The sequence below is a fragment of the Polypterus senegalus genome, chromosome 18, assembly GCF_016835505.1.
Source record: "Polypterus senegalus isolate Bchr_013 chromosome 18, ASM1683550v1, whole genome shotgun sequence".
Classification (NCBI taxonomy): domain Eukaryota; kingdom Metazoa; phylum Chordata; class Cladistia; order Polypteriformes; family Polypteridae; genus Polypterus; species Polypterus senegalus.
In genome coordinates this window covers 75,287,074-75,301,193 of record NC_053171.1, presented here as the reverse complement: position 1 = coordinate 75,301,193, position 14,120 = coordinate 75,287,074, and the positions used below count along the sequence as shown (strand labels likewise).

Sequence of the window (14,120 nt, the reverse complement as noted above, 5' to 3'; positions counted from 1 at the left end):
TAAGAGTAAGGTCCAATGGCCAGGGGGGACAGAAAAAACAAAAAAACTCCAGATGACTGGAGAAAAAAATAAAATCTGTAGGGATTCCAGACCATGAGACCACCCAGTCCCCTCTGGGCATTCTACCTCACATAAATGAAACAGTCCTCTTTGGATTTAGGGTTCTCACGGAAGGACTTGATGATGATGGTTACGTAGACTTCTGCCTTTTAATCCATCAATGTTGGTGCATCATGAAGCTTTGAGTAGGTGGAGGTGGCGCAGGCTACCAAAACAAAGAAACTGGAAAAGAAACAGAAGAGAGAGTTGGGGTCAGTACGGATTTTAGAGCCACCATGAATAGTTATTGTGATGAATTGAACATACAGAGTATCAGGATTAAGTTAAAGTGAAGTTATAAAAAGGCCATGTTAAAGTAATGTGTTTTCAGCAGTGTTTTAAAGTGCTCTACTGTATTAGCCTGGTGAATTCCTATTGGCAGGCTATTCCAGATTTTAGGTGCATAGCAGCAGAAGGCCGCCTCACCACTTCTTTTAAGTTTAGTTCTTGGAATTCTAAGGAGACACTCATTTGAGGATCTGAGGTTATGATTTGGAATATAAGGTGTCAGACATTCCGATATATAAGATGGAGCGAGATTATTTAAGGCTTTATAAACCATAAGCAGAATTTTAAAGTCAATCCTGAATGACACAGGTAACCAGTGTAGTGACATTAAAACTGGAGAAATGTGTTCATTTTCAGCTGCAGCATTCTGTACTAGTTGCAATATATATATATGTCTTTTTTGGGTAGTCTCACATATATGTCTCACATATAAGACTGTAAAAAGCTAGATCATTAACTTGTATGAAAAAAAAACTTTTTATTACTGCTCAACAATAAATAAAAAAAAATCGAGAGTGTGCTCCCCTCGACTTTCTCATATGCTGAGATAGAAGAAAAGGTCATCAGAACCACTTCTAGTTGCGCAATATGCCTTAAATATCATATGTCTTTGTTTCTCATCATAACTAATTGGTAATATCAATACACAATCATTTATCACTATTTATGATCAAAGATTTTATTAAAATGATATTTTTGGACTTCGGGAGGTCGAAAACGGTGGTGAAATTTTTTCATGGTTACATATGTATTACTTAGATTACATGCAAATTAAAAAGAGTTATAGTCACCTAAAAACATTGAAATAGTTTTAGTATTATATAATATTTGTTGCAATAAATTGCTATAGATAAAACTGCATTTAGCTACATTTAATTATGATGATGATGGTGGAAATAAAAAAAATATATAAAATTAAAAGTATTACCAGGAACACGACTGGGACGTAGCAGCTTATTGTTCCCATTACATCTTTATATTTACATGGCATGTTCAATGTTTACACATTATTATTAAACTGATGATGTATAAATTAAAATTAAATTAATAATAGTTAATGAAAGAATATGTGTTATATTGAATACAGTTTTTAAAATTGTGTAAACATTTATATTTCCATGATACAAGAAATTCAGATGGTTGTTTAAATAAAATACTACTTCCAGCTGAGTAATTTTTTTCAAATTTCATATCTGTCTGCTTTTTATCATGATAAATATCTTTATAAAATTTGAATCATCTATCTGTAATTGTAACCATAGTCTTACTTTAATTCATGAAAGAATTCAGTTAAAGTAGCACTTCCGGATGCTGGAAGTTGCTCAGAAGTTGATAGGATTCCTTATTTTTGATATAAAGCAGGTGCACAAAATCTCAGTGATCGAAGTCAAAGTGTTTTTGAGTTATCGTGTTTACACTCAGACACAGACAGAGTTTCAAAAACGGTATTTTCTGACACAGGAAGGTCTAAAACGTCAAGATTCATCAAAATTTCAAGGTCAAATTATTTCACATTATTATTTCTTTTGTGCATCCATTTTTGTCTTCTTTTCTCTCCAACGCTTTTGTGTCTTTTTTTGACACGCTGCTCTTTCTTCTTCGCTTAGTCGTTCACGTGCCATCTAAAATGTATAACATTTTTAAGAGCTGGGAGCACATAAAGTGTGTCTGGAAAAAGCGTTCCAACAACTGCAAGGTTAGATGTCCGTGAACTTGTTTTAAATTGTTTGTAAGTAGGGTGTGATGTGCAAAAGTCACCATCTCACAGGTCTTGCTTCCTAAGGTTGTAATGTCTAGTCTCGTGTGTCATCAAAGTGTCTCTCCGAGATGATCGCGTCTCGACCCAAGATATTTTTATAATTATATATATATATATCTATACTAATAAAAGGCAAAGCCCTCACTCACTCACTCACTCACTCACTCACTCACTCACTCACTCACTCATCACTAATTCTCCAACTTCCGTGTAGGTAGAAGGCTGAAATTTGGCAGGCTCATTCCTTACAGCTTACTTACAAAAGTTGGGCAGGTTTCATTTCGAAATTCTACGCCTAATGGTCATAACTGGAAGGTATTTTTCTCCATTAACTGTAATGGAGTTGAGCTGGAAAGACGTGGGGGGTTTCGTGTGACATCATCACGCCTCCCGTAATCCGTGAACTGACTGTCAACGCAGTGCGTAGAAAACCAGGAAGACCTCCAAAAGCGCTTAAGAAAACATGCATTATATAATTGAGAAGGCAGCGAAACAATAAGAAGCGAGCGAGTGACATATACTACCATATTCATGAGTGCTGCTACCTCGGAAAGAAAGCAAGGTGTAAACCTAAACTTTAAATTAAGTTCATAGACAGGCTACGCTGGCGTTTCACATGCCCACAGGTAATCGGGATACAAGTTTAATGAGAGGGCGCAGGATATAAGCGAGAGTTTTGATCACTTTGTAACTAAGTTAAAATTGTAGGTGAAGGGGTGTGCTTATGCAAATTCCGAGAGACTGTGTTTGTGGGGATTGACAGTTAAGGCGGGTGGGGGAGTCACGTCATCATCTACCCTCCCATTCCTCTCATTTTGCTCTGAGCTGAGCTCCGCGCTAACGCCGTCTTCGAAGCAACTTCGTCAGACTGCCACCAAATACTCACAGAAAAATCCACAAGTTAATACACACGCTCTCTAGAGTTTCTCCACACTGAATCCTCCAGGCACTACTTACAAAAGGTTACATTGACAATCGTGTTACGTTATTTTTAAAATCTTTCCTTTTCTTAGCACAAGCACAGCTGAGAAGCTTCGATGCATGTGCTCCATAGCGTTAAAAATAATGCATTTAATCACACTTTGCATTACAAGCAAAGGGAGCTTTTGTCAATGCATGATTTCCTGGTACACGATTACATTGATCAGCGCATCCCGATTCATTTTACCCTCGCACCACCTTAGTTTGAGAAGAAGTATGAAAAAATATGAGGTTAACACAGAAAAACAGATCACCAATTCAAGCTTTATGAATAATCGATTAAGCCATCAATAATTGTTTTGGTAAAGCCATCCTCCTTCCATTTTATAATTTTTCCGCCACTAGCCATGATTAAATGAGCGGTAAAAAGTAAGAGCAAAGCGAGGGTGACTTATTTAGGCAGGCATATATATGACAGCAACACTCATGACAATGTCAATCATGTTACGTTATTATTAAAATGTTTCCTTTTCTTTTCATTACTTCTTTAACACACTACTTCTCCGCTGCGGTAGCGGGTATTTTGCTATATATATATATATATGAATGACCTCCAAAGAGCGCTGAGACTTTTGATATCATGAGCGTGTCTGCAAAACTGGGTCTCCTGCCCAGCAAAAGTCGAGCAGCCAGCGCGTGCATAGCTGTGCCGGCCTTTGAGGCGCTGACTGCGCTTCTGCCTTAAGTCAAAGTGAGCACTTTTAATTTTTTCATCCTCCCCTGCGCTATAGCCCAGACAAGTGCAAACACGGGACCCCTTTTCTACACCACGGCAAAATAATATTAAGGCGATTCACACTTTCTTTTGCGATATGATTATGAGGTCCTCAGCTCGGATTATGAAGACACGCACAGTGGAGGACTGACAGTGCCATCACAGCCGATTAATGGCGGGGCGTCTCACCAGTCTACACAAGACCCACCGCGACTGTCCCCAAAAGGCGATCATAGCGTCAGCGAACACATCTCTCTATACTATATAAAAGAAAAAGGCAACTTTCCTTTCTTTACACCTTTTTTCCTTTTATCCCAAACCAAAGCCTTTCTCTCTTAACACTGCAGAGGACACAAAACTAATTTTCTTTAAATGCCGGTAAGGCACATTACCAGAGGCACAAATTTGAACGTTCACATAGAAAATGTAATTTCTATACCACAGCCGTCGTGTAGCGCCTTTCAAAAGGGATCTACTACCGAGAGATGATCCATATACATTTTAGCTGCTGTTAGTTACTTACCTGTTGTGTTACACAGTCTTTAAAATGTAGTTTACCTGAAACCACTCCAGTAGTGCTCAATGTACCTGTACTTCTTAAAACGTTAATGTTTTACTGTTTAATAACTTATAGACTATATTTTATTATTTTTCCCTTGCACTCAGTGACCAAAGCTATACACACACATATAGACACATACAAACATACACACAAGTATATGTATATATATATATATATATATATATATATATATATACACACACACATACATACATATATATATATATAATTTGTGTGTGTGTATATATGATGTAGATAGGTATGTATGTATATATATATATATATGTGTATATGTAGATATGTATATAGATATGTAGATATGTATGTGTATATATATATATATATATATATATATGTATGTATGTATGTATGTATGTGTGTGTGTGTGTGTGTGTGTGTGTGTGTGTGTGTGTATATATGACAGCAGCAATCCAAGCTGTGACAAAACAGTAAAAAGGAGGCGTGTCAGATGTCGTGGTACATTTTCTGATGCAGCTAGGCGAAAACAACTTTGTGGCGCTGCCGCCAAATACACAAAACAATTACTTTGACAATCATGTTACATTATTTTTAAAATGTTTCCTTTTCTTTTCATAACTTCTTTAAACATGACATCGCTGCGAAGCGGGTATTTTGCTATATATATATATATCACAGCGACACTCATATCAATGACAAAACAATTACATTGACAATCAGGTTACGTTATTTTCAAAATGTTTCCTTTTCTTTCTCTTTTCTTCTTTAACACACTACTTCTCCGCTGCCAAGCTCGGGTATATATATATATATATATATATATATATATATATATATATATATATATATATATATATATATATATATATATATATATATGATATATGATATATAGAGATATATATATATATATATATATATATATATATATAGATAGATAGATAGATAGAGAACAACACTCATATCAATGACAAAACAATTACATTAACAACCATGTTACATTATTTCTAAAATTTTTCCTTTTCTTTTTAGTACCTTCTTTAACACACTACTTCTCCTGCGCCTTGGTATTCTACTAGTATATATATATATATATATATATATATATATATATATATATCCGGTTTCCTCCCACAGTCCAAAGACATGCCAGTTAGGCCCTAGTGTGTGCTTGGTGTGTGGGTGTGTTTGTGTGTGTCCTGTGGTGGGTTGGCACCCTGCCCAGGATTGCCTTGTGCCCTGTGTTGGCTGGGATTGGCTCCAGCAGACCCCCGTGAACCTGTGTTCGGATTCAGTGGGTTGGAAAATGGATGGATGGATATATATATATTGTGATGTATCGCCGGCCGTTCATCCCGGCCAATACCCTCACGCCACCAGGTGGAGCCCTCCCTGCAGTATGGAGGTGCCCCAAAGACCAGCAGGGCATCAGGGACATTGGAGTCTTTATGCACAGCCCTGCTGGATACCATGGGGGCTACTAGGAGACGCTGCAGGGAGGAATGACGTTTATTTGCCTTACGAAGTACGTCTGAGTCACATGGACAAGGGGAATGACGTGCTTCCGGGGTGAAGAAAAGGACTTTTGATCTGACCCGGAAGTGATAGGAGATCACATGGACTGGGGATTGGAACACTTCCGGGTCAGGGAGTATAAAAGGATTGTGGGAGCTCCCAGATGGCGACCTGAGCTGGTGGAAGGGTGGCAACGCGTCTGGGAGTGTGGAGGATTGATTATTGTAATTATTGGTTTATTGTTAATGAGTATTATGGAGAAGAGGGTTCTTTGTGCATTGTGCAGAATAAATATAGTCTACTTTTGGACTTTTATCTGGTGTCTGGGGTCTTGGACAAGGGTTCAAGGGAGCGATAGTGCCCCCAATCTGTCACTATATATATATATATATATTGTCACAGTGGCTGGGGCGACCTGGCTGAGATGCCCTGGAGGACCGGAGGAGGGCTTATGCCTCCCCCAGACCACGTGGGGGCGACTGCCCTGGTGCCTATGGGACCAACCTTGTAGGGGCCCGTGGTCACTGCCAGGGGGCGCCCCAGTGCCTTTGGAGCCCTGGACCTCAGCACCTCCGCCAAACCAGGAAGTGCTGGGGGGAAGAAGATTGGGGACACCCGGAGTGCTTCTGGGTACACAGCCAGCACTTCCGCCACACTGGAGGGTGCCGGCGGAAGATTGTTGGAATGCACCTGGAGCACATCCGGGTGATTATAAAAGGGGCCGCCTCCCTCCATATGAGGGCTGGAGTCGGGAGAGAAGGAAGGACAAGGTCTTGGAGAAGGCAAGGAGGTGGCCTGAAGAGAGAGAAGGCATTTGAGTGAGAGGCCTGGACTTTGGGGACTTTTGGGGTTTGTGTGTCATTGTAAATATGGACATGGATAATAAATGTGTTGTGGGTGACTTGAACGTGTCCGCCTGTCTGTGCCCGGGCCGGCTACCACAATATATATATATAGAGTATGTACGCAGTAGAAATAGCTGTGCTGGGAAACCATAATCAGGGTAGAGAACTGGCAGAAAAGATTCTTGTGCCCTTATAACTAGGTTCTACCTCCCTGTGTGTTTAAATAGTTTCTGCCGGGGTTTTCTAACTTTTTGGTGGTTAGTGGCCTACAGGCTTGTACTGATACCTGGGGCTGCCAGAGAGAGCTTTAAGAACAGGAAATTCATGGTTGGGTCCTAAAAGGACTTTCTCTTCATTAGCCAAGAGAGCTTGGAGTAGAGGCAAGGGCTCGTCTGACTCATAAGTGAGTCTTGTAGTTTCAGGAGGGCACAGAGGGGAGAAATAGTGGCAGGCACACCACTGGCAGGACAGGGTGTGATCTGTTTTGGTAGACCCACAGGGAAAGTAGGCATTTTCTTCACTTGTTAATTTCTTATGTTGTATTCTCCATGTACCTAAATGTCCTTTTGCTTTGTTAATAAAACACCCATACGTTATTATTTTTAAACGTATTTTTGTTTATTAGAGTTCATAGGACAGGGTTCTCTATATACAGTACACGTATGCACAGGATGGTATTAAGTCTTGTGTTTGATGATATGCAGCACATTTTACTTTTTATAAAACTGTTTATAGGTTCATATGGTCTTTATTGTCGGAGTATGGTGAAACTGTTACTAGTATGTGCTTGTCAACACAGATCACATCACCGCCCCCCGGCACCATGATTAAATATAGTATTGTCGGACATGTAGTGAATTTATGTGCTTTTCAATGAGCATGAGTAGAATATTTACCAGACAACTTGTTTACACACCAGATGATAAAATAAGCTACATTTCAATTTCACACTTCTAAAGATAACACTTCATGTCTGACACAAACGTAAGTCAAATTTAGATGCAGTGTGAGACATTAGAAGCTATTTAGTGAATGCACCTCCAGTAGCTTAATTGTACTATTAAAAGCCTCATATCTGCTGAATGTGCTCCTTGGCTATACAATAGTCTTGTGTGAGGTGCCATTTAAAAGCTGTGCTAGAAAAAGATCATTTTGAAGACACCTTGTGCTTAAATAGATTTTACTTACATTTACTAGGGGGCTTCACCCCTTGCTTCGCATCTCTGCCGCTCGCATATCTGGATTTCACTTTCACCAAACAACAAATCTTTTAATTCTCGTGGATACGCCGCTTCATTGGGTAGAAACACTACTTTTCCCTGATGGCAACACAAATTAGACGATCTACAAGTCTCCGACTTAAAGTTTAAATCTGAACAATATATTTGATCTCTTTTCTCCATTTTCTGTTATTTCACCGAGTAATAATTTCTGTATGTTTGCGCTAATGCGATCTTTAATATCATTTTTTTGAGACTTTCGAATTTTACTACTTTCACTATCTCGAAACTGCTCTGCATGTGTACGGTGCCAATGTTTTTTAACCTCATTATGACATTCTACATTGTCATCTACTCTTTGTCTTTTATTTGCAGCCCTGGGTGTGGTTAAATCTCTTGGCACAAAGTCGCATCTCGCGGGACTTGAAACTATCTCTCTGAAAAAGTCTTATCTCATCCCAGGCTAAAAAGTCTCGTCTCGTCTCTGAATTTTTTTATATAATAGATGTTTTCAAAAGAGATCTGCCTGAGAAAGAAAATGGCAATAGTTGTAAAGAGTCTAAAAGCCTCGCCCATCGATATGTTGGTATTAATGGTTACAGGTGGTGATTAAGCTGGGACACGTCTAGCTCTGGATGGGAACTTTGAAAAGCCTCATCACAAGGCACAAAAAGCACAGCTAATAACATTTAAAATAGAGGTGAACCTTTTCTTCATTGTTTTAAAGTGTCTACTAATTGAAATTCTCCTTAGTGACTGCTTGGCATGAAAAAGTCAACCCACTAGCTGTTGGCAGTGCATTTGTAAAACACACTTGGCCCATGCCACCAGGAATTACATTATAAGTACACGTTAGATTTATTAGAAATATCAGTTTTCTTCTGTATAGTAAAATGTAAGCAGAAAATTTTATACAAGCATTATTTTCATGCAATTGCATTTTATATATTGCTTGCTTACATTTTTTAATATGTGCTAATTCTTCATGTGAGCCTGCTTTGCATGCCCCACAGGTTTTAGTTAGTGAGTGTGCCCCTTGATGGACTGGCATCCAGCTTAAAGTTTGCTAGAATGGACCCTGACCTTGTCTCTCCATCATATTCACCAGAATAGTGAAGGGATAGGTGTTGTATACAGAAGCTGACAAGTAAAAACTGATTACGTGAAATGAAAATGTAATTGAATACTGCTGATAGTTTCTAACTGCTGAATGAGAGGAGAAATGTGGTGAATAATTAAATAAGGACATTGGATATTTTCAGGGGGAAATTGGCTCTGAATTAGCAATGCTGAACTAAGACTTAGGCTGCTTCAGTCAGGGAACACTGTGCTTTCGTGTAAAATACTATATCAAGATAGTAACAACGTGTAATTAATCAAGGCTGGGTTGTAGATTTGGGGAAGAGATAGTTCTAACATGTCGCTCGCGAGCTACCGGTAGCTTGCAAACCGTTTCCAAGGGTTAATGAATCCTACATAAATTTGAAAACTTGATTAGTCAAATTAGAGGTGGGCGAGCTTTCCAAAAAATCATATCAAGATCCTTTTAACACAAAATCACGATCCACAATCTGAATTGCGATCTATCTTTTCAATGTGGCATACACTTAAGAGAATATCCGGACTCAGACTCATCAAGACCTAAGTAACACTTTATTTTAAATATTAAAACAAAGTTGAATTCAATTGCTACCTAAACGGAGTTAAGGAACACGCCCTGAAGTTGACGAGTGAGTGAGGAAGGCCCTTCCCCTGTGTGTTTCTTGGGTTCCCGCAAATAAATCAGTACCGCAAGTGAACTATGATACATAGCGAAATGAGAGAAGTCGCAAAATCAACCGGAATGTTCAAGCAAATTATAGAAAAAAAATCTAAATCTGTTAAGTAGTTCTCTCATTCGCTAACTAAGCGGAGTTAAGGTTACGTTGGAGGCAGATGTGTCAGTGAGGAGGGCCCCGCCCCCCTCCCCACAGCCCAATGAGTCGCTTTCGGATTCTTGCTAATAAATTGGTACCACAAGCGAACTATGATACTTAGCGCAATGAGAAAGTTGCAAAATCAATGGAATGTTCAAGCAAATTATAGAAAAAACTCAATCTAAATCCGTTAAGTAGTTCTCTCGTGAAAAGCAGACAGACATACAAATAGGTCTAAAAAACTATAAGAAATTTAGTGGGCCAAGGGTAACCTACATTCCAAATTTCAAGTTCCAAGTCCTCATGGTTCGAGAGATTTTGTGATGAGTGAGTCAGTGGTATTTGGCTTTAATATATCTCTCTATATATAAAAAAAAATCCTGGTGGAATGGAAAAGCAAGGCGACAATACATGATCTCGGCAGTTCTCGAAAGACATTTTAAAGACCCGCGAGACAAAAAAGACCGGCCACACAGCGTCTCGCGGGGACCGTAAACAGGAGACTTGGTGCCAACAGATTGTCCCAGGGCAGTCTCGCGGGGACGTGGAACATAGCATTCTTGTAAGACACGCCATTCTTATCAAATAGGAGCATAGCCAGCCAGCAAAACATTCAGTCATGTAAAGTCACGTGGCTCACACAGATCCTGTGCTGTCAGCAAAGAAGAAAGAGCAGCGAAGAGAAATGAAACCCAAGGTGTGATTCATATGCAGAAAAAGGTACAGAATATGAAAGCAATAAAATTCAAAAGTACAATGGAACCTCGGTTTACGAGTAACTTGGTTTACGAGTGTTTTGCAAGATGAGTAAACGAGTGATGTCTTGCAATACGAGTAGTATGGATACACTTTGTCTGCTGAGCGTCATGTGATCACAACTGAGCTGATGGTTCTTCTCTCTCTCCTTATCTCTCTCGCTCGCGTCTCTCTCTCCTTATCTCTCGCTCGCGTGCGTCTCTCTCTCTCTCTCTCTCTCTCTCTTCTCTTGAGGGCAATTGTCTCCTATTCTCCGTCTGAGTCTGTGTGCCTCAGTCATATAGTCAAAATCTGTACAAGCGTATACTGTTTACTACAGCATTGTGACTGTGTGTATGTGAGTGTGTGCGCGCGCCTCACGTATGTGCTGTGAAGTGCGAGTCCCCATCTTGCGCCCCAAAACACGAAGCTGAGTCTCAGTATTTTAACAACACCAGCTTTATTCCGCTTGAAACAGCAACAGCGCTGTTATTTATTGTAGTGGGTTCTTTATAATGTTCCTTGTATCACCCATTGACGGCAGGCGCTTATAACATGTCTGTGATCTTTTTGGATGCGCTTATACGGCGAACTGCTACAGCGCTGGGAGGCTGTGATTGCTTTGGGACGCTCTTCCGCGTGTTGTCCCGTTGGGTGGAATCCCACATGAGTTTAGAAACTCACTCACACCAGCCATGATTCTTTTTAAAGGTAAAGTGCAGGTTAATTTGCTTTTTGTATTTTTACTTTATATTTTGTATTAATCATTTTTATATGAATAGTTTTGGGTTGTGGAACGAATCATCTGAGTTTCCATTATTTCGTATGGGGAAATTTGCTTTGATATACGAGTGCTTTGGATTGCAAGCACGTTTCCGGAACGAATTATGCTTGCAAACCGAGGTTCTACTGTATTGTGGCGTCCCAGCCAAGCTGAAGCCTTTTTTGTTTTAAGTGACTGTTAGGTCCGATCGAGGGAGGGCAGAGTACAGCACGGCAGACTGATAGCTGGGTATTGATTGATGTGGTAAGGGTGGGGCGGGGGAGACACAGGGGATGAGGGGTTGGAGAAGCTGCTAGAAAGTTGTGTTTGGGGTTACGCAGTCGGCGATTGCTAAAGTCGAACTTTTGTGACACTTTATTACATCAGTCGCTAAAGTATCAAAAAAAGGATAGCACAGATCGCATTGACGCAAACAAAAGGAAATTAGTTTAAGTCAGAGAATTTCAAAAACGGGGTTTAACTCACATGCATTTATTGTTTACTTTGCAAAAAAAATTATTAACTGCTGATGATGTGGATCGTTTTGTCTGTGCTGAAATTCCAAACATGGAAAAGCTATCCTGAATTATGGTACAAAGTCATTAAACACAAGTCTCATGGAGCTCATTTAAAAGATTCAGTATATTGGGACTCGAAAGATTCCAAATATTGTTTTTACAGAAGTTCTGAAATAAAAGTGAAACTAATGAAATAGCAACAATTCAAAGAAAAAAGAAAATCTTACAAGTGTATCCGGAAATCCAAACACGGGGGTTGGTGAGCGAAGCCCCCTAGTGTATATATATATATAGAAGATTATATATATATATATATACTATATATATATATATATATATATATATATATATATATATATAGAAGATTAGTAAACCTTCAAAATAATGTGCAGTCAAAGTCTAAACAGCATTCTCAGCATTTCTGGAGCTTAGTAGAGCCAGATAACTGTAAGAATCTTCACCAAGCAGCTCAGAAAATGTCTGCTTTGTTTGGTCTCCATACCTCAGTGAGTCTGACATGAATGTCATGAAATCAAAGTTCAGAACAAGACTGAGAGACGAACATTTGAAAGACTCCATAAGAGTGAACCTAAGTGGCTCCACTCCAACACACACCTGCCTCTCTTGTTGACTCCATGCAGTGCCAGTCATCTGACTAACTAAAAAACACATCACACATATGAATAAAGAGAAACCGTGACATGTGACAAAATGACAAATGAAGAAGTCATATCTGTGGATTTGGAATTGCATTGTTTTGTTTTGACAGCATTCATGTTTTAATTCAATGATGTGAGATGCATTCAGACATACAAAATGCACTTGCAGGTGAACTAAATATATTTTGTGATGTTTTAATACAAAATGTGAGTTGTGGACACCAACATTTTGTAAATGTTCAGGCAAAACAAGCTTATTCAGTCTGTTTGGGTTGAAATAAGCTATGAGAATAAACGTTAGAAAACATGAGCAGCTCTTGGCCATTTTCATTTTGTAAAAGTAGCTCTCAGGGGAAAAAAGGTTGGAGACCCCTGAGGTAGTTCTAGTAATGCATTTAAATAAGAATGCAGATGAGTATGTGGCCAAATATGCAAGCGGATTTCCTATTGCAGAACAGAATGGAGGGTGCTCTTATCTCACTGCACTCCATAGGCACCTTAAGAAACTCTTCATGGCTTCCAGCGTTGAATAAAATCTTGGCTGCTGTGATGTTACAAGAAAGGAAAATAATGCATTACAGAAAAGAGCAATATTATGTTATAGTATCATTAGATTGTGTTTCCCTGACCCATTCTACTCTTTAAAAATTTTTGGCCACATCTAAACTGACAAAAACTATCAAGTCCTAAAATTACTCAATATCAGCATTGTGTTGCTGTTGAGGAAAGAAAACCATGCAGCTAAAATAAAATGCACAGCTGCTAGTGTCAGTGTGACTGGCTAAAAAGTCTCAATGAAAACTTAATATAAACTAATAAACTTTCAGTATATAATGTCATTTGTGCTTCTACAATGTCGGGGGAAAGAGAAAGTTTAGTCTACTGAAGTAGGATACATATTTGATACAAAGGAACGGACTTCGGCCAAACAAACTTGAAGTCAAGAAGAAACGGTTCACCGACAAAAGCGCGATAGACATATGTGCCCCGACAAAACCGCAACGGACAAATGAGCGCCAACAAACCCGCACCGACAAAATCGCCACGACAAAATCGCGAGAGAGGCCAAGAGAGTGGGACGCCATTGCTGCAATTCTTCCTACATATGCAGGGCGTGATCTTAAGGACTATCTGCGTGCCGTGCTGATGGCATGCCGCGTCTCATAATATTGACTTCTAAAATAAACATTATTATATATGCTTTAAACTAGTATTTCATATTTAATGAAACTTTCGAGATTTTGTCGGCGCGATTTTGACGGTGCGTTTTAATTGCGCTATTTTGTCGGCGCGCATATGTCTATCGTGCAAACGTCTGGTCACAGAAGAAACCCCCGTTTTCCCAGTCTAGACTCTTGAATAAAGCAAAAACTAATATTCATATTGTTAATATTTATTTCGTCTTAGTTTTATGTGGGGCAGCACGGTGGCGCAATGGGTAGCGCTGCTGCCTCCCTGCGTGGAGTTTGCATGTTCTCCCCATGTCTGAGTGGGTTTCCTACGGGTACTCCATTTTCCTCCCACAGTCCAAAGACATGCAGGTTAGGAGCATTGGCGATCCTAAAT

At 39.4% G+C, this 14,120-nt stretch overlaps 1 protein-coding gene across 1 annotated transcript in view; it reads left to right on the top strand.

Annotated features, from left to right (window-relative positions):
* lmtk3 (lemur tyrosine kinase 3) overlaps positions 1-14,120 on the top strand; it is a 129,796-nt gene that overhangs the window by 87,954 nt on the left and 27,722 nt on the right. The window lies entirely within an intron of this gene.